Here is a 22,988-nt window from a genome sequence, read left to right on the forward strand (position 1 = left end):
ATTTCTTCCTTTTATTTCTGGCAAAAGCTACAGAAGGGAGTTCCCCTTCTCTGTTTGTTTTGATTCTGTTGTTTTCTTAAAGAGAGGAAGGAAAACCATCATCACTTTTTCGGTTTTGTGAACAAAGGCAGGCAGAGAGGATGTTCGCTGGGGCAGGGGATGTGGGGGCTGGGCCTCAGCTTCCCCCTCTCACTCCCCCTCCCCTTCCTTCTGGCAGCTTCCACGCTACCCCCACCCCCCAGAACCTAGATCAGGCCCCACAGTGCGGTGTCAAGTTTAGGTGCTGGCTCTGCCTTTTAAAAGCTTTTCACCTCAAAAAAATAAATAAAATAAAAGCTTTTCACCTCTCAGAGGTACATCTGTCAAAATGGGAGCTATGGGATCTGCTTTATAGGATTGTTGAGGTTAAAAACAAAAGAAAATCCTAACCTGTAAAAACAGACTGCTCCAGAAATGTCTTTCCTTTGCTTCCTTCCTTTGGGGAAAAGGGGGTGGTCTATCCCTTTGGCCCGGTAGTGTGGAGTAGGGGTAATTTCCCCATTGATAGCCCCCTCCCATCTTCCTTCTAGTCACACAAATGAAGGACCTACAATGCCGGCCTTAGGAAAAGGCTCCTAGAAGAAACAACAGGTAAGGCTGGTACTCTTGGGTCCTAGAATTGTCCCCACCCTCTGGGAGACAGTGAAGCCCCCGAATTTCTCCTAGCCCCTTTGTCCCTCAAGCTCCAAGCCCCACTGGGTTGTATTCCCCAGAGTCTACCCCTGAAACCCTAAGCAGGCTCCCTTCTGCGATGAGTTCTTGGGGGCTGCCCTGACCAGATAGAAAGGGAGCCCCGCCCCACTTCTAGTACCCTCTCTGGGTCCCCTGTTTGGTCTGAAACTTGGCCAGGAAGTGCTACCTCTCAGGGCATGGGTGTCTTAGTCTGTAAAGTGGTTTCTGAACCTTTTTTTTTTTTTTAAATAAACACTCTTAGAGAATTGAAACATTTTGCAGACGGGCTCCCTGCTTCACGTGATAGCAGTCATACTTTAAAAAATCCTTTGATTGAGAAAAAATACAAATGATCATAAACAAATATGCATTCATTAACACTTCTAAATGAGTATGGGTTTTATTCAACAGTTTCTACATACATTTGAAAATATGTCTCCTTATGGGAAGATGTCAACTTGTAGATGGTGCCAATACCTAAGGGATCTTGAAGCTCCCATGGTACCCCCTAGTCTCTGAGGGCACCGGGAGCCTGGGGAATGACTGGTTCCTCCTTGGCCCTCCTGGGGCTGACCCAGGGACTCAGGGACACCCTAACAGTCAATCTCAGGCCCAGATGATACAAAAGCTCAGGAGTGACTGACAAAAATGCAAATAGTGTGGTGGCTTTTCTCCAACACATGGTTGCTGCCTGGGCTTGGACACTGCTTGGGCTTGAATCCTTGCTCTGCTACCAATAAGCTGTGACCTGGGTGCATGGTACTTAACCTCTGTGGGCCCCAGTTTTATCATCTGTAAAAATGAGAGTCATGGTCATGTTGACTTTTCTTGAGGATTCAATGAGATAATAAATTCATGGACTTGGCACAAGGCCGAGTCAATGCTTAATAAATACTTCATTTTAAAACAAAAACAAATCCACAAGTACCCCTGCCTGCCTTCTTGCAATGGCTGCCGGCCATCACGTGGGCTGGTGCTGACCCCTTTAAGAATGGTCTCCTGGGCTTCCCCCACCTGTCCCCCTGGGGACAGAGCTGGCAGCGTGCCCTTCCTGCACTGTTCCCTGCCTGGCCCTTATCTACCTGAGGCGGGATTCCAGTCTCCCCTCCACCCCAGGCCTGGCCTCTACTCTGGGGGCCAGCGCCTCGGTTTCCGACCACTTGAAGGGAAGGCACACGAAAAAGCCATAAACTCAAAAGGCTGAGAGGGATGTTTGTCAAAGCAGGACAGAGCTGTGGCCAGGGACGGGGAGGGGGCGTGCCGGGCCTTGAGCGGAAGCAGGCGTTTGGGGGAGAGGGGATGAGCACCCGGGGAGCTGGCTTGGGCAGGGCAGGAAGGAGGCCCATTAACACTTCGGCCGGACCGCGCTTCCTCCGGCACCTCGGCCAGGGCGGACACAGGCGCGTTTGTCCCGCTTTCACTGTGGCGCTGTGTTCGCAGCAGCGCCTGCCCCCCAGCCCCAGGTGGGCGGTGTTGCCCGGGCACAAACGTCCTTTATGGATGGGCAGTTGGAGGAAGGCAACACCTCCGTGAACAGGGACCACCCCCCAGAATTCCGAATTGACCCTGGAGCCTCCTCCCCTGGCAAGGCCGGCATGCAGGGAGCCTGGTCAGCGGGGGCGGAGGGGCGTGGCTTTGCCAGGGTTTGGGGGGCAATCATGGGGTGCGTCCTAGGAGAGGAGAGGGCAGCCACAGCCCCTTCCTTCCAGGTCCTGTACTGGGGGACAGTCCTCTCACCCTGACTGCTGCCACCTCCTGCGGCTGAGGTGGGGGACCTTCATCTCCTTGAGGGGTCCTTGGGGAGGGCCGTGCCTTGGTGAGACCTGAGGAAGAGGGAGGAGAGGGGGAGAGAGAGAGGCGAAGAGAGAGAAGAGATCTGAGGAGAGGGAAAGCAGGCAGACTCCAACTATTCCACATCCCCCTCTCTCCCAAATCCCGTGAGGAATTTTTTAAATAGATTTCACACCTCCCCAGTCCCCCCTCCCCGTGACATCTAGCAGCATGCAGGATCTTAGTTCCCCGACTAGGGATCAAACCTTCGTCCCCTTAATCGCTGGACTGCCATGGAAGCCCCAGCAGTGGGGTCTTAATCAAGCATCCAGGGACAACCTGACCATCCCCTCCACGGGGCGCAGTCCTTGAGAGCCTGGGACTGAATTCGGAGGGCCTACCCCCCCTCCCTCCTCCCCGCTTCCTACGACCAACGGGCGACAGAAATCACACATCTCCCAGACAAACCCTCCCGTCAGGCCCCACTGAACTTCCGTCCCCGATTCACACAGATCTTCAAGCCCCTCTCCCCGTCCCAGGCCTTTTGCTCATTTAATCCATCGACAGGTGCAGGCCTAAGCCGGCTGCCTGGCAGCGCCCCCTAGAGTTTGCCCATGGACCTGCAGCCCCTGCCCCCAAAGGGAAGGTCTGACTGAACCGTTTCTCTGGAGTCCAGCAGGAGGTGGCGAAGGGAGCGCGGTTCTCTGTGCATGTGACTTCAGGCTCAGCCAGGTGCGGGTAACCCCTACCTGCAGGATTCCTTGGCTTCCTTTTATACATGGAAAGACTGAGGAGAAGAGGCCCAGCATTCCGGGGTTTGCAGTCTGGCTGGGAGCAGGGTCTGGTGGGGGGCTCACAGTGGGGGATAGACCCATGTGCTGGTGGAGGGGCACCCTCCCTGTGGTGCCTGAAGGGAGAATTGCCTGGCAGTGGTGTTGGTGCCCTGTGTTCTCTCTGCTGGACTCTGCAGGGTGGGGGACCCCTGGGGATAGGGAGAGCAAGGCCCTGCCTTCCTTTCCGTGTCTCCTGAAGACCCCTGTGAATGTGACACTGCTCTGACCATGGCCACCAGGGCTGACTTGGTTTATCTCTGACCCTCTGTCCAGGCCGAGGGAGATGTGAATGGGGGCAGCACCACTGGCCTTGATCACAAACCCACTATTTCACATCCTGCAGAGTCAGAGGCTGGGCTGGCGGCCCCGACACAGACACTCCCAACGCCTGCATGAACACGGACAGAAAGGTTTTCTCCACCCGGCACCCACCTCCTCCATGACTCAGATATCCGTGCAGACACTTCTCAGGCACTCACAGCATGCCTCTAGGGTGTGTGTGTGCATGCTCAGCCACTTGGTCGCGTCACTCTTTGCCACCCTGCAGACTGTAGCTTGCCAAACTCCTCTGTCTATGGGGTTTCCCAGGCAAGAATACTGGAGTGGGTTGCCATTTCCTTCTTCAGGGGATCTTCCCAACCCAGGGATCGAACTCCTGCCTCCTACGTTGTAGGCAGGTTCTTTACTGCTGAAGCACCTGGGAATAGACACACAACACATACTCCTATGCCTATCCCAGCAGTGATGAGGGCACAGCACCCCCCCCCCCAACCCTGCACCCATAGAAACTTTGGACCACAACCTCACAGACCCTTGTATATGCTCCCTTCACAGATGTCCCCTCCTGATCTCAGTCATACAAATGAACTCACACAGAGACCCAGTGCATCAGAGACTCTAGAACACCTGTGGGCACACACACACAGACACATCCACGCAGATGCACATATGCTTCAGCTCTCTGAGCCGTGCTTCTCCCCTCACCCAGTGCTGGATGGAGGTGTTTATGCTGATAACCATTCATTTACAGTTTATGGATTCTGAAAGGTGGTTGCATGCGTGCGGTTGTGTTTGTGGGTGTATGTGCGTGAGTGTGAGAAAGAGAATCTGTAAGGTGTCGGGCAAGCAGAGTGGAGAGGAAGAGAAGGAAGGAAAAGCCCTGTGACTCACTTCCAGCTGAACAATGCCACATTTCAGCCTCCGTGGCTGGGGGAGGGCATGTGTGTCAACACAGCCAGGGCCTGGCTGTGAGATGGTCAGGGAGGTGGGGACCCCATCCAAAGAGACTGGCCCTTCCCCTCTCTGCACCCAGGGGTGTGAATGCAGCATCTCACATCCCCCAACACCTGTCTTGTCTATAGTACAGTACATGAGCACATAGTCTTATGAAGAGCAAAGACAAAGTCAGTGATGCCTCAGCATGTGCCCTGTGCTCAGTCATGTCTGACTCTTTGAGACCCCATGGACTGCAACCACCAGACTCCTCTGTCAATGGGATTTTCCAGGCAACATTATTGGAGTAGGTCGCCATTTCCTCCTCCAGGGGATCATCCCCACCCAGGGATCAAACCTGAGTCTCCTGTGTCTCCTGCATTGCAAACAGATTCCTTACCGGCTGAGCCATCAGGGAAGCCCCTCTCTTGTCTGTGAGGCACCTATCTCCAGGTGCTTTGGCTGTACTCCTCATCTCTGACCAAAGAAAACTCCAGAGCTGTCTATGTAGCCTCACCACAATCCCTGAGGTCAGACGACCCCACCACTCACAGCCTTTACTCCTACTGCTCCTGTCTCTACAGTCCCTCATTTGCCACCTGACTGCTCCCCACCAGCTGCTCCAGGCCTTTCTTGCAGCCATGCCCACTGCTTGCTCCCCCACACTCATCCTGTCCATCTTCCAGGCTCCGGCTCTGTCCCTGAGCTCTTCCTCCCCCAAACCATGGCTTCTCTTCCTTGTCTTCTGCATAGTCAGCCTCCCCCCTCTCTCCTCCCAGTTCATACTAGTTGCTGTAAAGGGCAGGCTCTAGAATGTCTTCCTCTGCTTCCAGAATCTTCTCTCCTTTCCTCCCAGCAGGGCCCTGGAAACCAGCTAGTTTCCAGCAGGGTTTTGAGAGGTGAGAAGAGTAAGGGATGAGAAGGAAAGAAAAGGCAAGGGGATCTCTACTTGGGCCTCTACTCACTAGGTAACTGGTTTCCCTCTGGACTTGATTCTCCTGGACAGGCCCCTCCCCATTCTGCAGCTCACACAGTCTGGGGCAGCTAGGGAGGGAGGGAGGGCTTCTCACCAAGCTCCACCCATGCCAGGGCCCAGAGAGCAGGGGCAGGAGCAGGGCAGGGCCTGGACTATTGCATACCACCAGAGACTGGGCCTGCATTAGCTTTGCTTGTGAGCTCACTTACCCCCCAGTAGCCTTTTGATGGGGGTCGCTCATTGGCCTCAGTTTACAATTGAGGAAGCTGAGGCTTCAAGAGGCTGGATAATTGCCCAAGTGATCCAGCTGGTAAGCGGCACAGCCCCGGATTCTTGCTCCCCACATGACACCATTCGGCTCCTCAACAGCTTTGCCTCTTGTTCCCAGTTTGTCCTGGCTCTCATGGGTCTCTGACTTTGAACGTTTATTCTGCTTCATCTGCTGAAACTCTGCTTGTTTCTGCCCCATACTCACCTCTTGGCCTGACTGTGCCTCCTTTAACTGGCTCCTGGAGCAGAATGAAGTCTGCCTGTGGTTGAGGGTAACTCTTAACTGCTACTTCTTATAGGGAGCCAGGCTTAGCACACACATTTGGATGTGGAAGGCTTTTAAAAAATCTGGGTTAGAAGCTTGATGGAGAGACCTGTGCTTCCTTCTCCTGGGCACCAGCTGGGCTCGACTGACTAGACGCTCCTCATCAGCCCGTAACCTCCTTTCTGGCTCACTGTCTTACACACTCACACAAATACATGCACATAGCAGACTTGCCCTCAGAGCCTGCACAATCCCCATTGCAAACAATGATGGAAAAAACAGGTAATGGACTCTGGGAAATGCATAGGGCAGACTCTCCTTGTGGTACAAACTTGTGTGTGATCCCAGCCTGCAGATAGCATGTAATTATTTGGTAATAAATCGCATTCCAACCCCAATGGTTGGAATCACATTCTTTCCCATGCTCCTTGCCAGACCCACAATGTCTTCTTGGTGTTGGATATGAAATATGGTTGTGATTTTTCATGTCTAACCAAGTAAAGGCTGATTCCTCGATGAGTGCAGTTTCGCTGAAAGATAAAGACTGACCCAGATTTTTGTGCATTCATGTTATGAAAGAGAAGAGGTTCCCAGGGGAGGAGAGAGATGGGTACCCTTTAGATAAGGGAGAGGTAGAGTCTCTGCCAAGGGGAATTTGGGTAGCCCAGTTGGGAGTGGCTGTTAGCACAACTAGGAATGGTCCTGACCCACCTTGTGTGGCTTTCATGACATAGAGTTAGGAACACAGGCCTGGCAGGATGGAACTTCATCACCCCCTTGAAGTGAGTGTAGCAGAGTGACGCTCTAGACAGTGAAATGTGATTGATACATGCCACGTCCAGATAGTAACAACAAGAACTAAGGTATGAATCCTCAAATCCCCTTCTGGCTGTCATGGTGATTGTGACCAATGATGTTGATGGAAGCTTCCTTTGGCCTGGGTCCCTGAGTGAGAACAACGTAGCTCAGAACCCTCCTGGTGACCTACAATGCTCCTTTGGCATGAAGGAGAAGTGAATCCTTTTTAAAATTTTATTTTTTAAATTTATTTTTGGCTGTGCTGGATCTTTGCTGCTGCACCAGCTTTTCTCTAGCTATGATCAGGGGCGGCTACTCTCTGATTGCAACCCATGGGTTTCTCATTGTGATGACTTCTCTTGTTACAGAGCACATGCTCTAGAGCACACGGGCCTCAGTGGTCGTGGCATATGCGCTTAGTAGTTGCGGTTCCCGGGCTCTAAAACACAGGCTCAGTGGTTGTGGCCCAGGGGCTAAGTTGCTCCATGGCATGTGGGATCTTCCCGGATCAGGGATCGAACCTATGTCTCCTGTATTGGCAGGCAGATTCTTTACCACTGAGCCACCAGGGAAGCCCGAGAGATGAATCTTTAAACCACTGAAATGTTGGGATGTTTGTTACTGCAGCATAAACTAGCCCATCCTGCCTGATCTGCCTATCTTACAGGGTAGATGAGAGGATTCATAATGTAATATGTATGAAGAACTTAGCTAAGTGCCCCTCAATATGCTACTTCCTCTTCCTCCTTCTCTTCCTCCTCTTCTTCTGATGTTATTTCACTTTGTATTCATTTTTGAGCCAAGTCACAGAAATTGACCCAGGCCCGTTAAATGTCTGGGACAGGAACGCAAAGATGAGGGGGAGGGCAGCTAGAGATGTGAGGGCAGCTAGCATGACGTGCTAATGCTACATTACCCGTATGAGCCAGAGCAAGGTGAGCCCAAGGCGAGGAGTGATAAATCTATTGGGGTCCTCAGAAGTGAAGTCTGAACTAGATTTTTGAGGGGCTGGTTTGATTTCTTCAGACAAAGAAAGGGAATTGTTTTTGTTTAGTCAGTCAGTTATGTTCAACTCTTTTCGACCCCATGAACATCAGCATGCAGAGGGAATGGCATGGTCTAATTGTGAGGGCAGCTGCCATGCAGCTGTCTGCTACCTGCCAGATCCTGAATCCGGCACTTCAGCCAATTCTCCCCAGTTGTCAGAGCGATGACAAGATCTATGCTGTGTGCTATTGTTATGCCCATTTTCTAGATGAGAAAACCGAGGCCAGCGAGGGCAGCTGGTAAATGGCAGGCAGCACGCGTGCATGTATACAGAGGTGTGGCAACTCCTGACCGGCCTTCAGTCTCGAGCCTGTCAAAGGGCCGCGTGTTACAACAACTCCAGGGAGACCGATCTAAGGGCGTGATCACACTCCACTCTATGACCTGGAGACATTTCCAAAACACGGGCTCTGGGAAAGTCACATTGCTGCTCACTAACCCGCTTCAGCTCCGCACTGTGTTCTCCCCACGAGGTCTGGCAGTCTGGCCAACTCCTTTGAGCTCCGCCGGAAAATTTCCAGCATTGTCTGTAGATACAGCCATTCACGTTCCCAGGCTTCTCAGCTGTGCCTGAACATTTCCTGCCATTTCTGCCTCCTGGGTTTTGCTCAAGCATTCGTTTGGAATGCCCTCTCCCTATCGGTTCACCTGCCTGAGGCCTACCATTCCAGCAGAGCTCAGCATGACCTCTGCCTTCTCTCTCTTGCCCAGGCGTCCCTGCTGGAATTGAGCCTCAGGGAGTGTCAGTGGGTTTGATTTGATCTGGTTTGAATGATGGGATGAGAAAAGTTGGCTCATTGGGGTGTAGATATTTGCTAATATTTAATATGCTGTCTTCCAGTAGTGCAGGTGTGTGATTAGTGGATATGTATAAAAATATTAAAGGTGTGTGCTGAGAGCTATTTTTCACTGATAAGAGCACTCAATCAAGCAAGTCTGGAGACCACTGCAATGTAAGACTACCATCTGAGGGAGAGATTTGCCATTTACTGGCTGTGTGACTTAGGAAAGTTACCTCTCTGAACTCAAGTTTTCCTGTCTGTAAAATGGGAATTATCTCGGTTCCTACCCATGGGGCTACTGTGAGCTCAATGAAATAAAGCTATAAAGTAAATGAGGCTCCAAAATGTGTCTAGAGAACCAGTCTAGGGAAGTCTAGGCTGCCGGGGGGATCCTGATGGGAGAGATGGAAGAAGGAGGGGCAGGTGGCGTTCCTGTCGATGAGGACTCTGTGGCTTGGCAGCCTGGGCTGAGACAATCCCAGTGGTGTTTGATGAAAGGCGGGAGCTCTTCTCTGTCAAGTAAATATTATAAGAAAAGTCCGTCTCCAGGGAACAGCTCCCTCCCTCGAGGGTCAAAGTCCCCAGGGGCCAGTCTGGAGGCTCCTTTTATGTGACTGTAAAGTAATCCCGGGCCTGGCAGGGTCGAGGCTGGGCGGGCACTGACGCGCAGGGCGGCATTGATGCAGTCAATGATTACCTTTTATGCCTAGCCATAAAGGCAACCGCCCAGTCCCCTGGACAATGCCCCCTCCAGACAATGCCCCAGAGGGTGGGTACACATGCGATCGCGCGCGCACACACACACACACACACACACAAAAGCATGGCTGCTGGGCTGGGGCCCATCCCTGCCTGAGTCTCTGAGGACATCCTCAAAAGGCAAAAGGCATCTCTGTCTCCCCTGGGTGGCTCCTGGAGACCTGGCTCACGAGCTAAGGGGGTTGGGGGTGGTAGTAAGTGGGATTCAGTGAGGTTCAAGACACAAAAGCGCTCCATCCAGGCCCCCGGATCCTGCTCCAGGTGGTTCTATGCAGGAGGGCCCTGTGGTCACTCAGACTCAGGTACCATATCTCACTGGGAAGGTGGTTCTTCTGGGACAAGCCAAGGACCATTCCGGGTTTACAAGTGATGCAGTTGAGGTGTGGGTTCACAGTGACTTGCCCCGGGACCTGAGAGGGAGACAGTGGCCAAGCTGGGAGTAGGACCCTGGTCTTCTGACATCATTAGACCAAGGGGGTCCAGGTAGAAATGTCAGTCAGGTGTCAGGAAAGGACTGGGTTACTTTTCAGAGAAGCCATCTCACCTGAGCTCAGAGGGGAGCTGGGAAGGACCTGAGGGCCTGGCCTGGAGGCTAATATTGGGGAGAAAGCAAGAAGGACCCCCTCGAATGCCCATGGGCCACATGCAGGGCCTGCCTTGCTTACACAGGCCCCTTCCATGGCCTTCGTACCCTGTCTGATGGGTACACACCCCGCCTACCTGGAGTGGGGTGGCTGGCTGTGAGGGGGCAGGGCTGGGGCATAGATGGCCAGATTAATACTCCACCTCTTGGGCTGATAAGGCCCTGGCAACCTTGGTTCTGGCAAGAGAGCTTGGAGGAGCAGGCTGGGGCTGCAGTCCCTGGTAGGGGCTTCTAGCAGTTTGGTTGCCTGGGGCCTCACTGCTGGGGGCCTGAGATTACAGGTCAGGGGGCCTGGTACCAGCTTCCTCTCCTGGCTGAGGGCAGAGTGCTGTACTATCATACTGGTGGGCATGGTGGGGGCTCCATAGTGATCTCTGGGACAAGCCGTGCTGATATCTTGAGGAAAGAGGGCTGTTATTCACAGCGGTTATAAATGCTTCGTGGAATCAGAGTGAAGTTGCTTTGAGCCTCAGCCAGAATCCTCCAATCAACCTTTGGCTCTGATAAAGATAAGCGGACCCAAGGTGATAACACACAAACCAGAAACTGTCAACAGGTGCTAATTAGGGCACTGGGTACTGAGCCACACCCACTACACCTGACCCGGGGAGAAATCTCAGGTGGGGAACCAGGGCTCGATCTGGGTGGGGGAAGATATGGGCTTACTGCTGTATTCAGCCTTATCGCTTTCTTGTCACCTCCTCCTTCCAAGGCTTTCCCCACCCCGATCCTAACCCCCACCCCTGCCTACCTGGCACTACAAAACACGAAAGAACAAAATATATTCCAACATTGTGTAATAAAACATGATGACTGTGATGTAACATGGTGGAAAGAGACCTGGGCTGGGAGCCAAGAGACCCGACTTGCGTCTTGCTCTGTGTAACCTCGAGCCAGTCATTTCTTTTGGAACTCCACTCACCAGCACTCCCACCCCGCCCTCTGCAAAATGGGGGGTAGAAATGGGGCAGTTGTGGAGTAATCCCATGCTGGGGTCCTGGCCATGTCTAAAGTTCATGCTTTTCTGCTGCAAGATGCTGCAATCGGTGAAGCCCGAAAAACATGTCGCTGTTGCCACCCAGCCACATTGGGGTGTGTGTGACACTTGACAGAGTCACAGATCCGTTTGCAAGAGAGGGGGCCGTGCGGAGTGCACGGAGGCGTAGACAGTTCTCAGGGCCCCTGGAATCCCTCTCTATCTGAGCCAGAGGTCAGCGTGACTGCTTTCTGCTCTTGGGGCACTCGGGGGCTATTTTTAACTCAGTGCCACTTAAATAAATGTGGCATTGCGCTGCTGGCTCATTTCCCTGCCTGCCCCCAGTTTGTACACACACACACTGAAGTGGCTGCCCAGAGGTGACCCAGGGTGCGTAGCTGGGGCTCCCAGACTTCAGGTCCACGCTGGGCCGGCTTGAGCTGGGGTGCTTGACCAACACCCAGCCCAGATTCTACTTCCCGGCAGCGAGGCCCAACCTGAGAGCTTGGCAGGAGCTCGCCACTTTCCCCTGGAATCTCGTAGGAAAGGTGGGGACAGAGCTGGACTGGGATAGATGTAGAGAGGAGGAGGAGAGGGGGGAAGTGACCGGGGAATGGGACGAGGGCCCTGACCGTCCTTTCTCTGGCCAACATCTCCAGGCAGCAAAGAGTTACCTGCCCAGCCAGCTTGCCAGGCTCAGTGCTGGGCAGTGGGGCAGGCGATGACTCAGACCCAGGCCTGCCCACAGCTCTCACAGGGCCCTCCGCTCAGGACAAGGGCAAACATCAGTGCCTAGGGGCTGAAGTAACAGCCTCAACAGAAATCACTGGGGGTGGGGCGGGAGGGCAGTGGCTCTAGGCTGGGGGCAGTGAGAGGAGAAGGGAGGGCCCCAGGAAGGTGGGGCCCAAAGTGAATCTTGAAAGATGGGTGGAAATAAATGCATCACTCCTTAACCTCCCTCAGCTACAGTTTCCTCATCTGAACAATGGGTACAATTAATGGGACTTTCCTCCTGGGCTTCTTGTGAGGATTGCATGAATGAAAATATGTCAAGCTCTTAGAACAGGGTCCAGTTAATGGTCAGTGCTCATGTGCTGACAGCGGACTTTATATCCGGAAGACAAGTAGGCAGGGCATGTTGAGCAGAGCCAATGGCAGGTCCATGGGGGTGAAAACAAAAGAAAATGGAATGCCTTGTCCCCGGCGGTCCAGCACGTCCTGGGAAATAGCATGGAGCCACATCATGTGGCCCTGTGTGCTGGAGCAGGAGCTGGCTCGGCCAAGGTGTGCGGATGGTCATGAAGCCATCCATTGCCAAGTCCAGACTGGGGAATGGGGTGGGGGTGGGGGGGAGCCCAGCAAGGCAGAGCCAGGGAGGGGAATCCCTTGAGACTGGGGACTCATTGGGGCCTGACCTCAGTTTTTGAGGGTTGAGTCAAGGGCCAAGGCTTTGTGGAACGTGGATACTTTGTCCCAGAGGCTAGAGTAGTAGGGAGGAGACCTTGAGGATTTGCAGAGGAATCTAGCTCTGTGTGTGTGTGTGTGTGTGTGTGTGAATGAGACAGAGGGCGGGGCTGCAGGGCTGGGGCACAAGCAGAGGCGCTGGCCCCGGAGGCAGCCAGGATTTGCGCCTATTCCAGGGGTGGGGGGGATACCCAGGCCTATACCTGGGCTTCCCTGGTGGCTCAGATGGTAAAGAATCTGCCTGCAGTGCAGAAGAGGCAGGAGACCTAAGTTTGATCCCTGGGTTAGGAAGATCCCCTGGAAAAGGAAATGGCAACCATTCCAGTATTCTTGCCTGGAGAATTCCATGGACAGAGGAGCCTGGCCCCAGTCCTTGGGGTTGCAAAGAGTTGAAAATAACTGAGCAACTAACATGGAAGGAACCAGAGGCACAGGCTCTTTCCCAGGCCCCTGGCTCTGCTGTCCTGTACTAGAGGGTGCTGGGGCCTCACACAAGAGGCCAGGAGGCTGTGCCCCACACAGGCTGTTCTGGTTCAGTCCAGCACCTCCACTGTTTCACCTCTGGTCAGAGTGTGGCCGGGTGTGAATGAGTGTGTGTGTGTGTGTGTGTGTACACATGTGGCATTTCTAGATCAAGGAATGCTCAGAAGGTCCTGCTAAAGGTCAGGCCAGTGCGGAGTGAGGGCCTGGCCCATCTCCTCAGGCCCTGGCACCAGGACAGCACCTTTCCACCCAGATCTGCGGACGGGCCTCTGAGTCAGGCTGAGCAAGGAGGAGGGGCCCGAGTGGCAGGCCGAGGAGTGGGTTAGTTATCTGCCCAGCAGCAGGGGTAGAGGGTGGGGCAGTGTTGCTGGGGCTTTCTGACAACAGCAGCGGAGCCAGGGGTCAGCACTCAGACTTGGATGGCTCTCCTGAGCAGCCCGGGGAGGTCCCAGAGGTGTATCCAGGGCCACTCCCTGAGCACAGTCCGGGTAGACCTTTGGGGATGTGCTGCCACCCCAGGTCACCAACAGCCCATGGGAAGGTTGCACGGGCCGTCCATGCGACCCGGTGAGCTGTCAGGGCAGGTCCGCAGCACCCAGCACAGGGCTGGGTGCTCAAGAGCACGCTCGTGGGACTGAGCGAAACTGGCGAAGAAGAGTGCTGGCGGCCTGGACTCCGCTGAGTGGCCAGAAGCAGCCCCAGAAGACACACTGGGATGGGGAGGTGCACTTCGTGGGTTTCACAACTGCCCAGGCCTCTGCCACGGAGAAGAGGAAACACCCTGAGGCCCTGGGGCCGTGCCACGCCTTCTGACCCCAAGATGGAGCCGCCACGGGATTCTGGGTGGGAACCTTCTAGGCTTATCCCAATTTCAGCTGCAGACAAAAAATCTCCTCTGAGAGGAGCTGCCTTTGAACTTTCCAGGAATGCTGGCCTGGGGGTGGAGCCAGGCTGGCAGTGGAGGGGAGAGGTGTAGGGTGGAATGTTCCAGAACAGACTTGGACCCAAACCCAAGGGCACCGTGTTCCCATAGACCTGATGCCTGACCGTGGAGGAACCAGGAGATCATGGATGTGCCTGGCAGCACCAGGATGAAGCACTGTGTGTGTGTGTGACAGAGACACATCCACACACACAGGACTGGGAACGACCTGGAATATCGTGAGGTCATACCCCTAGGCCAAAGGCAGCCTGGATCAAGTAATCTCAATTTTACTCTAAAAAAAATTTAAAAGAGACATAGCATAGTCATTAAAAGTTTGGACTTTGGAACCAGACAGCCTGGGTCTGAATCTGGATGCCTCTATACATTCCCAGCTGCTGTGACTTTAGGTAAGTTGGTTCATCCAGCTCAAGTTCTCAGTTTCCACAGTGGTAAAATGAGCATCAGAATAGCATCTGCCCTATAGGGTCACTGCAAAGATCATAAATAAAGTACTTAGAAACGGGTGACTCAGAGTGAACACAGTACAGGTGTGATTGGTCCTGGCTGAGGGAATGAAATGCCATGTCATTCAGTCCATCCATCAATCAGTCAATCAATGCCAGGCCCAGGCCCAGGCCCAGGCCAGGGTGAGCCATGGCCAACTGAGCCCCAGTGAGGTGTGGAAGGGCTGCCAACGTCAGCACATCTGAAGTCCCTAGACCTGTTGAGTTGGCAGAGTTCCGGCCCTGACATTCTCCAGCCCTGAATAAAGCCCTAGAAAAGTGCCTAGACTCCCCAAAGTGTCGGAAGGTGGAGGGAACAGGGGATTGGGAAACCCCAGCCTTAGCTTGAAGTCTCCTTCTGTGGCCTGCTAACCTCCTCTGCTCTTGTTGTAGAGCTGGGCCTGGCTGACTGGTCAGTTGTGCATCTTTTCTATGGCAAGTGGAAGGTCAAGGGTGCAGGACTCACTCCGTGGAGACTGTAGTGATGAGCGTGTGCTTCTACGGGTTCAGAGTCCCCAGCCCATGAATGCTCCGCACTCTGACTAGCCCATCCCAGTCTTTTCAGCACTAATTCTTAGCTGACTTATATTTCTAATGACTTCATCAAGCTGGTCAGTTGGTCAGTCAATCAACAAACACTTATCAAGGCCCTACTGTGTGTCACATTATTAAACCTTAGGTATACAGAGATCTGTCTTGAATGAGAGGACAAGCATGTGGGGTCCAGGAGTGAGATGGGAAAGAGGTTCCTGGTTGCAGGAATAATGTGGATCGGAGCATGTGGGAAGGAGAGAACCCACCCAAAATGTGAGATGTTGCCAGAGAGAGGGCAAATGTGAGGAGGTAAGGCAGGAGGCAGGGTTGGAGAGTGAATCAGGAAGAGCTCTGTGGGCCCAGCTTTTTCTGGAAGGAGTCACGGAAGACAAGACTTCAGATAACAGGAGGGTGAGGTGGTGATCTGGACAGCCAACCAGGTTGGTCCAGAAGCTGTTCAATGTACAGGTTTAATGACAGTGTAGCATTGGGGCATATCTGAGGGTCCAGGTGGCCCCATACATTGTAGCCCACACGATCAGCTCATTCTGTTGCTCTGCGTTTTGGTGGCGGTGGCATTTGGGGGCCTGGTGTTTGGGTTGTCAGCGACTGGGTCTCCACCTGTGCATGCATCAGCATTTGTGGGGCTGATTTAGCCGGTGTGTGTGTGTGTGTGTGTGTGTGTGTGTGTGTGTGTGCCATGAGTGGGGCACTCCCTAGCTGCTGGGGGGTGATTTTCAGAGATATTAGCCCATAGATTTGGCCCCTACCCCATCCCCACCGGCTCAGGTGAGAACACCTGGAGGTGGTTCCTTATCTGGACTTGTACTTGGCTGGAAGTGCATCTCCAGGCATCAGGCCAAGCAGGTGATGGCCTCCCTGGGAGGGTGGTCTGGGGAGGAGTTAGGGAGTGGGGCTTGAGAGGTGGTTTGGTGGGAAGAGCTGACTCTTCCGGCCTTGTGGGGCTTCAGAGTGTGGTTAAGGAGATGTACAGTGGCCATGCACTCATTTCTGAGTGGACCACTTGTCCATTCATCCTTCTGTGTCTTTCAGACCATCTGCTAGTCTATCCATTTGTCCATGCATTGGTCACCTCTCTGTCCCTGGTCCTCCCCTCCATCCGCTTGCCCCTCTCAGGCACCTTTTCCTCCAGTCTTCCAATGCAGGCTGTGAATACAAGCCCCACCTGACCCTCAGTAGCTCCTGGGATCATGATATACCTTCCTCACCCATGGTGCTCAGTCCACCCATCGGCCTCCACTTCGCCCCACGGATATCTGAGCACAGACATGGTGCTCCTTCGTCAGCCCCAAAGTCAAAGGAACTCAGACGCCCCTTCCAGCCCTCTTCCCAGGAGGGTGCTCCTGTCTCTCACTGTACAAGGGCCTCTCCTCCAGGGAGTCCTCCCTGAGCACCCTGCTCTGCTCCCACGTCTCCTGGCCTCACTCCGTCACAGTGGTGTGCAGGCTGTGGGAAGCCCAGCCCAAGCCCTAGGGGAGCAAGCCGAGGGTTCCTAGATGGGGAGGTGTCACCTAAAACAGGGGGCTCCCTCAGATGACGGGGCCAGGGAGGGCCGTGGAGCTGGTCACATGTTCCCCCTCTTCCTAGGATGTGGCCCAGCCAGACCTCCACAATCCAGAACTCCAGCACACTGCTGTGGCTCCCCCGGGCAGGTTTTTCCTGTAGAAAACAAGGATTCTCACATATTCCCAGACAGGGATTCGAAGCTGTCGATCTCTGGGATGCCCTCCCCACCCCCCACCCAAGCCTTCACCCTGGCTTGGACTCTGGCTGTGGGGGATTGGCCAGGCCAGAAAAGGACAAGCCTCCTGGTGTTGCCCTCTCCAGGGCTTGTAGCACCTGAACACAGGGGCAGGGATGGAGCGAGGGTGAGGGTAACTAGTTATAGAATGTGTGTATGTGTGTGTGAGTGGAGGTGTGCACACATTCATTTATAAAGCAAACGACTTCCCTGGTGGTCCAGTGGCTAGGACTTTGGGCTTCCAGTGGATTCCATTCAATCCCTGGTCAGGAAACTAGATCCCACATACCACAACTAAGAGATCACATGCCACAATTAAGACCTAGCACAGCCAAATGAATGAATAAATAAAAACACATATTTTAGGGACTTCCCTGGTGGTCCAGTGATAAAGGGTCTAGGCTTCCACTGCAGGAGGCACAGGTTCAATCCCTGGTCAGAGAACTAAGATCCCACATGCCGTGTGGTTGTAGCCAAAGAATAAAGAATAAAAAATACAGTGCAAACATTTCCTGAGCACCCAATGTATGTCAGGTACTGTTACAGACATTGAAGAAACAGCCGTGGGCAAATTCAACAGGGTGCTACCCTGGAGAAGCTGGTGTTCTAGCTGGGACGGCCTCGGGTTTGTGTGTGTCGGTGTGTGTTGGGGAGTATGAGTGCATTGAGGTTGTATGTGGACCAGGGACCTATATATAAACAGGATCAGGCCTGAGCAAGGTTGTGTGCATGCAGACTTGGTGCATGTGTCTTGGGGGTGTCCGTGGGTTCCTGGGATCTGCACAGGCAGCTGATGAGATGTCTGTGCAGGTCCAGAACTGCATATCAGCCAGGTTGGGAGGCTGTGTGGCAGCCACACCCGGCTGACTCCTGGGCTGTGGAGCTGTATTTTTAGGAGTGACAGCCTGTAGATCCCCCTAAATACTTCCTCAGGTTCCCAGCCACTGGGGAGAGGGCACAGCTGGTCTGTGGGTGGGAGCGAACCTGTCTCAGCCAGCACCCCCGCCTCTCTGCCAGATGGACCCATGTTTCAGAAGAAGCAGCCTCTGGTCAAGCAAGTGGGCTGTGCCTAAGGGCCCAATGGATGATCGATGGGGAATCTCAGCGCCCATGTCCCACACCTGCAGCTCTACCTCTTATGACCCAGTAACACCCTGCTCCACCCCTCTTTGCAGGAGACCCACCTCTGGAACCCTCTGGGAGGCTGCTGACCCACCATACCCAGCTCAGTCACCCTGAGTGGGGGACCAGGCTGGGCTGGAGGTGGAGGAGAGGAGGGGGAGGTGGGTCAGGGATGACCTCCTCTCTTACTAGACAGTCAGGTCCCTCCATCACAGCGTCCTTCCAAGGGGCTGCTTTTCTGGCTGTAGGTGGATTGTCCAGAGACACAGAGCAGCCGGGCGGCCTGTGTGTCACTCTTTTCTGCCCCTGACCCCTCCTCCTTTTCTCCCCTTTGTGTTCCATCCCTCGCCCACTCTGTCCCTTGTCCTCTGAGTTAATGACACTGTGCGCTGAACTCCAACTGTATGGCAGGCATGGAGCCAAGTGCTGTACACACATCTCATTTAACCATCACAGTGACCCTGTGAGGTCTCTGTGATTGTCCCGCTTTACAGGGAGACGGCTGAGGCCCAGAGGGACCCAAATCACCCAATGAAGAGGGCTCAGAGTAGGGGTTCAAGCCCAGGCTCAGGCACACCATTGGTAATGCTTGTCCTTGGGCTCACTCTGCTCTTCTTCTCCCAGACTTAATCTTGGTGGGAGCAGGATTGTGGCCCAGGACCCTGTCCCTGGGCTGTGGGAGGGGTGCACAGAAGGGAGAGTGACAAACACCATTAGGGTCCAGCTAGCGGCTGTGGATCCAAGGCTCGGGCCCCTCCCTTGCTGCAGAACCTTCCATGGCTCCCTATAGGCATTTGGGGGCCAAGCTCAAAGTCCTCGCTGGCTGGCAAGCAGGCTTTCTTGCTCTACCACCATCTCCTCCTCCCTGACGACACACTCTTAACCAGGTAAACACTTGCTTTCCCTCCAGGGCTGCTTAAGTGTAAGAATAAAAAAAAAGCCCCACCCAGGGTTAAATGCCTTGCTGACTTCATTTCATTTCATCTGCATCATGTCCCTGCAAATGAAGTCTTTTGGTGCCCTTTGTGTGAATGAGGTAACTGAGCTCAGACATGGGCAGTACCTCAGCAGAGGAGGGTGTCACAACAGCGGCAGAGAGCAGGAGTGGGATTCAAAACCACTCATCTGACTCCACTGTGCCCTTCAACTCGATTGGATTTCATGGACAGTGAGTGTAACAGTGCTAAATCCTGTCCCAGAGGCTGGCGATAGACACAGTGTTGGGGAGGGGGCACATGTACACACACACACACATGCAGGCATGCATGCTTGCATGCATGCAAGACATACTCAGATGGTTCTAGTGCCACTTCCCGCAGGTCCTCTCTGCCCTTTTTCCTCCAGGTTTCAGAAGGGGACAGGAGGCAGACAGGGAGGAGGAAGAGGTGCTGAATTGGTCACCTCCCTGTCTTAAAACCTTCACACTTGCAACTTAGCCCCCCAGATGGTCCCTTTCAAGGACAGAGCTCTATTTCCCTTTAAAGGAGGGCGAGAATAGGGAAGAGCAAGACACATTTTGCTCTGATGTCTCAAGACATCATTTGGGAACAATTTGTCTCTTTTCCTCCCTATCTCTGTCCACCCACCCCTATTCTCCACCCCCACCCCAGACTGGTCCTGAGACCACAGACAACATCACCTCCACCCCATCCTTCCCCACATGGCTCCATTACCCCATGGAGCTTTCCAGAATCCCAATGTTCAATGCTGAGTCACTGGGCTGGGGGTGGGTGTGACACAGGAGACAGTTTTTTCTCTGTGGCAGTCGGGGATTAGGAGAGAAACCAGGGGTCCTTGGCTTGCCCAATACTCAGCTGCAATCCACTTCACTGCCTCTCCTACATCTGTTGAGAAGGCAGCTTGTTCTTGGGTCAGAAACTCCATAAGACTGAGACCTTGTCTGTCTGATTCAGAGGGTTATAGACTTTTTAAAATAAAACCACCATTGGTCCTTGACACACTTACTTTTGGAGGCCCCACCCAAATCACATGAAACATATTAAAATGCACTCTGATTCCACATTGAATGTCATTTTTTAAAAGGGTTTTCGATTCATTATGATTGTGAAATTATTCAATGCATTTAATTTAATGTGTTTAAATTAAAATGGACTCTAATTTCTTGAAAAGCATTGTGGATACTTGGAAATTTTTTTAAATGAGAACATCTAAACCAACAAATTGCTTTTATATGTAATGAAGTGTTCACGAGTTTCAGTTTTCAGTTAATGAACTTTTTTCATATGGTTTCATTTCGTAAACATTAAGTTACATCATCTTAGGTTCAGTTTTCTGGTCTTTAAAAAATATTTTCAAGCCAATACATTCCCCACCCTGCTAGGTCTCAAACTTATGTTGTAGGACCTTGAAAGCTCCACAAGTCCCACACATGTTGCCTATGTGGCTATGAAAATGAACAGCCTGGTGTACAGTGACTCCTTAAACACTACTGAGGAGAGGTAAAGGAAAGAGAAATACAATGATATGGAGACAGGAAAAAAATGCAAATGCCTCATAATTAAAGTGAAAGTGGCTCAGTTGTGTCCGACTCTTTGCGACCCCATGGACTATACAGTCCATGAATTCTCTAGGCCAGAATACCGGAGTAGGTAGCCTTTCCCTTCTCCAGGGGATCTTCCCAACCCAGGGATTGAACCCAGGTCTCCTGCACTGCAGGTGGATTCTTTACCATGAGCCACCAGGGAAGCCCAAGAGTACTGGAGTGGGTAGCCTATCCCTTCTCCAGTGGATCTTCCGGACCCAGAAATCGAACTGGGGTCTCCTGCATTGCAGGTGGATTCTTTACCAGCTGAAATACCAGGGAAGTCCCTCATAATTAAAAGTGTAAATTAAAATGAGATACTATTTTTCAGATTGGCAAAGACCAAAAAGTGGCTTTTTGTACAATCTGGTATAATGTTTTTAGAGGACTGTTAGATGATATCTATCAAAATGCAAAGTACATGTCACCTTTACCCCAGAAATTACTCTTCAAGGAATCTGCGGCTGCTAAGTCACTTCAGTCGTGCCCGACTCTATGTGACCCCACAGACGGCAGCCCACCAGGCTCCGCCGTCCCTGGGATTCTCCAGGCAAGAACAATGGAGTGGGTTGCCATTTCCTTCTCCAATGCATAAAAGTGGAAAGTGAAAATGAAGTCGCTCAGTCGTATCCGACTCTTCGCGACCCCATGGACTGTAGCCCACCAGGCTCCTCCATCCATGGGATTTTCCAGGCAAGAGTACTTGAGTGGAGTGCCATTGCCTTCTCCGGGTCAAGGAATCTAGGCTTCTATAAATGTACAAAGATCTGGTAACAGACTATATGTCGACCAATTAGGACTGACGTAAATGGCAGGACATTCCCACACTGGAATAATACACAGCTGTGTAGGAGTGTGCTGATATGGAACAAATACCTCACTACAGTGTTAGGTGAATAAAAAAAAATCTGGGTGCAGAACAATGCATAATACATTACTGCTTTTGTGAAAAAAGAAAAACAATACACATGCATGTGCATGCATGCATGTTAAGTCACTTCAGCTGTGTCCAACTCTTTGCAATGCTAAAGAGTGCTCACCAGGCTCCAATGACCATGGGATTCTCTAGGCAAGAATACTGGAATGGGTTGCCATGCCCGCCTCCAGGAGATCTTCCCAACCCAGGTACTAACTTTCATCTCTTATGTCTGCTGCATTGGCAGGCAGTTTCATGTATTTACATTTATACACTAGGAAATACCTGGAAAGAACTGGAAGGAGACTTAGAAACTGGGAGGGATGGTTGTCCCTGAGAGTGAAACTGGGAGGGTGGAGGAGAATTACTTGTTGCTTTTGCTACTTTTTTTGTTTTTTTAACCATCGGTACACGTCTCTCTTTTTTTTTTTTTTTTCATGAAAAAAATGTAATTAACAGTCAAATGTCTGTGGAATAAAAGAAGTAAATGAATGAATGGATCGTAGGTGCCACATGGAGGAAGGAATTGCTACAAGGGGCTCCCGCCTCCCCATGGAGAAGATCCGCAGGAAATACAGAGTTCAAATGTTTATTTGACTGAGGGAGGAGGGGAGGAGAGGATTCCAGAGGCTTCTTCCAGGAGGACCTGAAGGAGGCAGAAGGCTGGGCAGGGGGAAAGGAGTGGTGGGGGAAGGTTGGTGGGCTTTCGTTGTGGGAAGGCTCTCCATCCATGTCCCTACCCCCTGCTCCTCCCTAGAGTGTGTATTCTATTTCAAGCCTGGAAAGTCCCAGCTCCTAGCATGATGCCTGGCATATAATCTGTGGCAATAAATAGTGGTTGACTGAATGGATGGAATCAGTCACTGGTTAATCCAGGCTACAGTGTTAGTCACTCCTGTCCCTTCTCTAAACAGCTCCCCTCTGCCACACAGCAACAACAAATGACTCTCTCAGGGCTGCCGTGTACAGCTGTGTATTGGGTTCACTGCACAACGGCAAGAGGTGCCATTTTAATAGACGGGCATGTAAGTGATGCCTCCTGAAGTTGTGGGACGTGGTGCACCTGTGAAACAGTTTCTTCTTCTTTCAGGCTTAGAAGAACCCTAGCCACACTAAGGGTGAGAGAGTTCAAGGAAGGGACCCTCCTAATCCAGGCACAGCAGGCCCACCCCCCGCCCTTTTCCTTTCTAATTCCTAAGGCCCCTTTCTTTGTTCCTCTCTACCTTGGGTTTGAGGTGGCTTAGCCACATCTGACCAATGACTCTGTTCCTGGACTACAGAGTTTAGGACTGACAGTATGATCTTGAGTAAGTCCCAGAACCTCTTTGGGTCTCTGTTTCCCCATCTAAGAAGTGAATAGATATGCAGGAAGCACTTCTTTTTTAAAATTGTTGAAGTATAGTTGATTTACAGTACTGTGCTAGTTTCAGGTACATGGCAAAGTGATTCCGCTGTGTGTGTTGTGCTGGTCTTCGCTGTGGCACTTGGGCTTTTTGCAGCACACAGGCTTCTGTCATGGAGCATGGGTTCTAGAGCACACGGGCTCAGTAACTCTGGGTGTGAACTTTCCTAGTTGTGGCTCACAGGCTCTCTAATTGTGGCATAACGACTTAGTTGCCCTGAGGCATGTGGGATCTTAGTTCCTCAACCAGGAATCTAACTCACATCTGCTTGTATTGGAAAGTGGGTTCTTAA

The 22,988-nt window shown here is 52.4% G+C and overlaps 1 long non-coding RNA gene across 1 annotated transcript; it reads right to left on the minus strand.

Annotated features, from left to right (window-relative positions):
* Positions 1 to 573: 573 nt before the first annotated feature.
* LOC133064956 (uncharacterized) lies at positions 574 to 5,566 on the minus strand. Its single transcript, XR_009694783.1, has 3 exons — positions 5,492 to 5,566; positions 3,747 to 4,011; positions 574 to 2,534 (listed from the first exon to the last, which is right to left on the minus strand). It is a non-coding gene; the product is annotated as an uncharacterized LOC133064956 (long non-coding RNA).
* Between the last annotated feature and the right edge of the window lie 17,422 nt (positions 5,567 to 22,988).

This window comes from Dama dama, chromosome 11 (genome assembly GCF_033118175.1).
Source record: "Dama dama isolate Ldn47 chromosome 11, ASM3311817v1, whole genome shotgun sequence".
NCBI classification, from domain to species: Eukaryota; Metazoa; Chordata; class Mammalia; order Artiodactyla; family Cervidae; genus Dama; species Dama dama.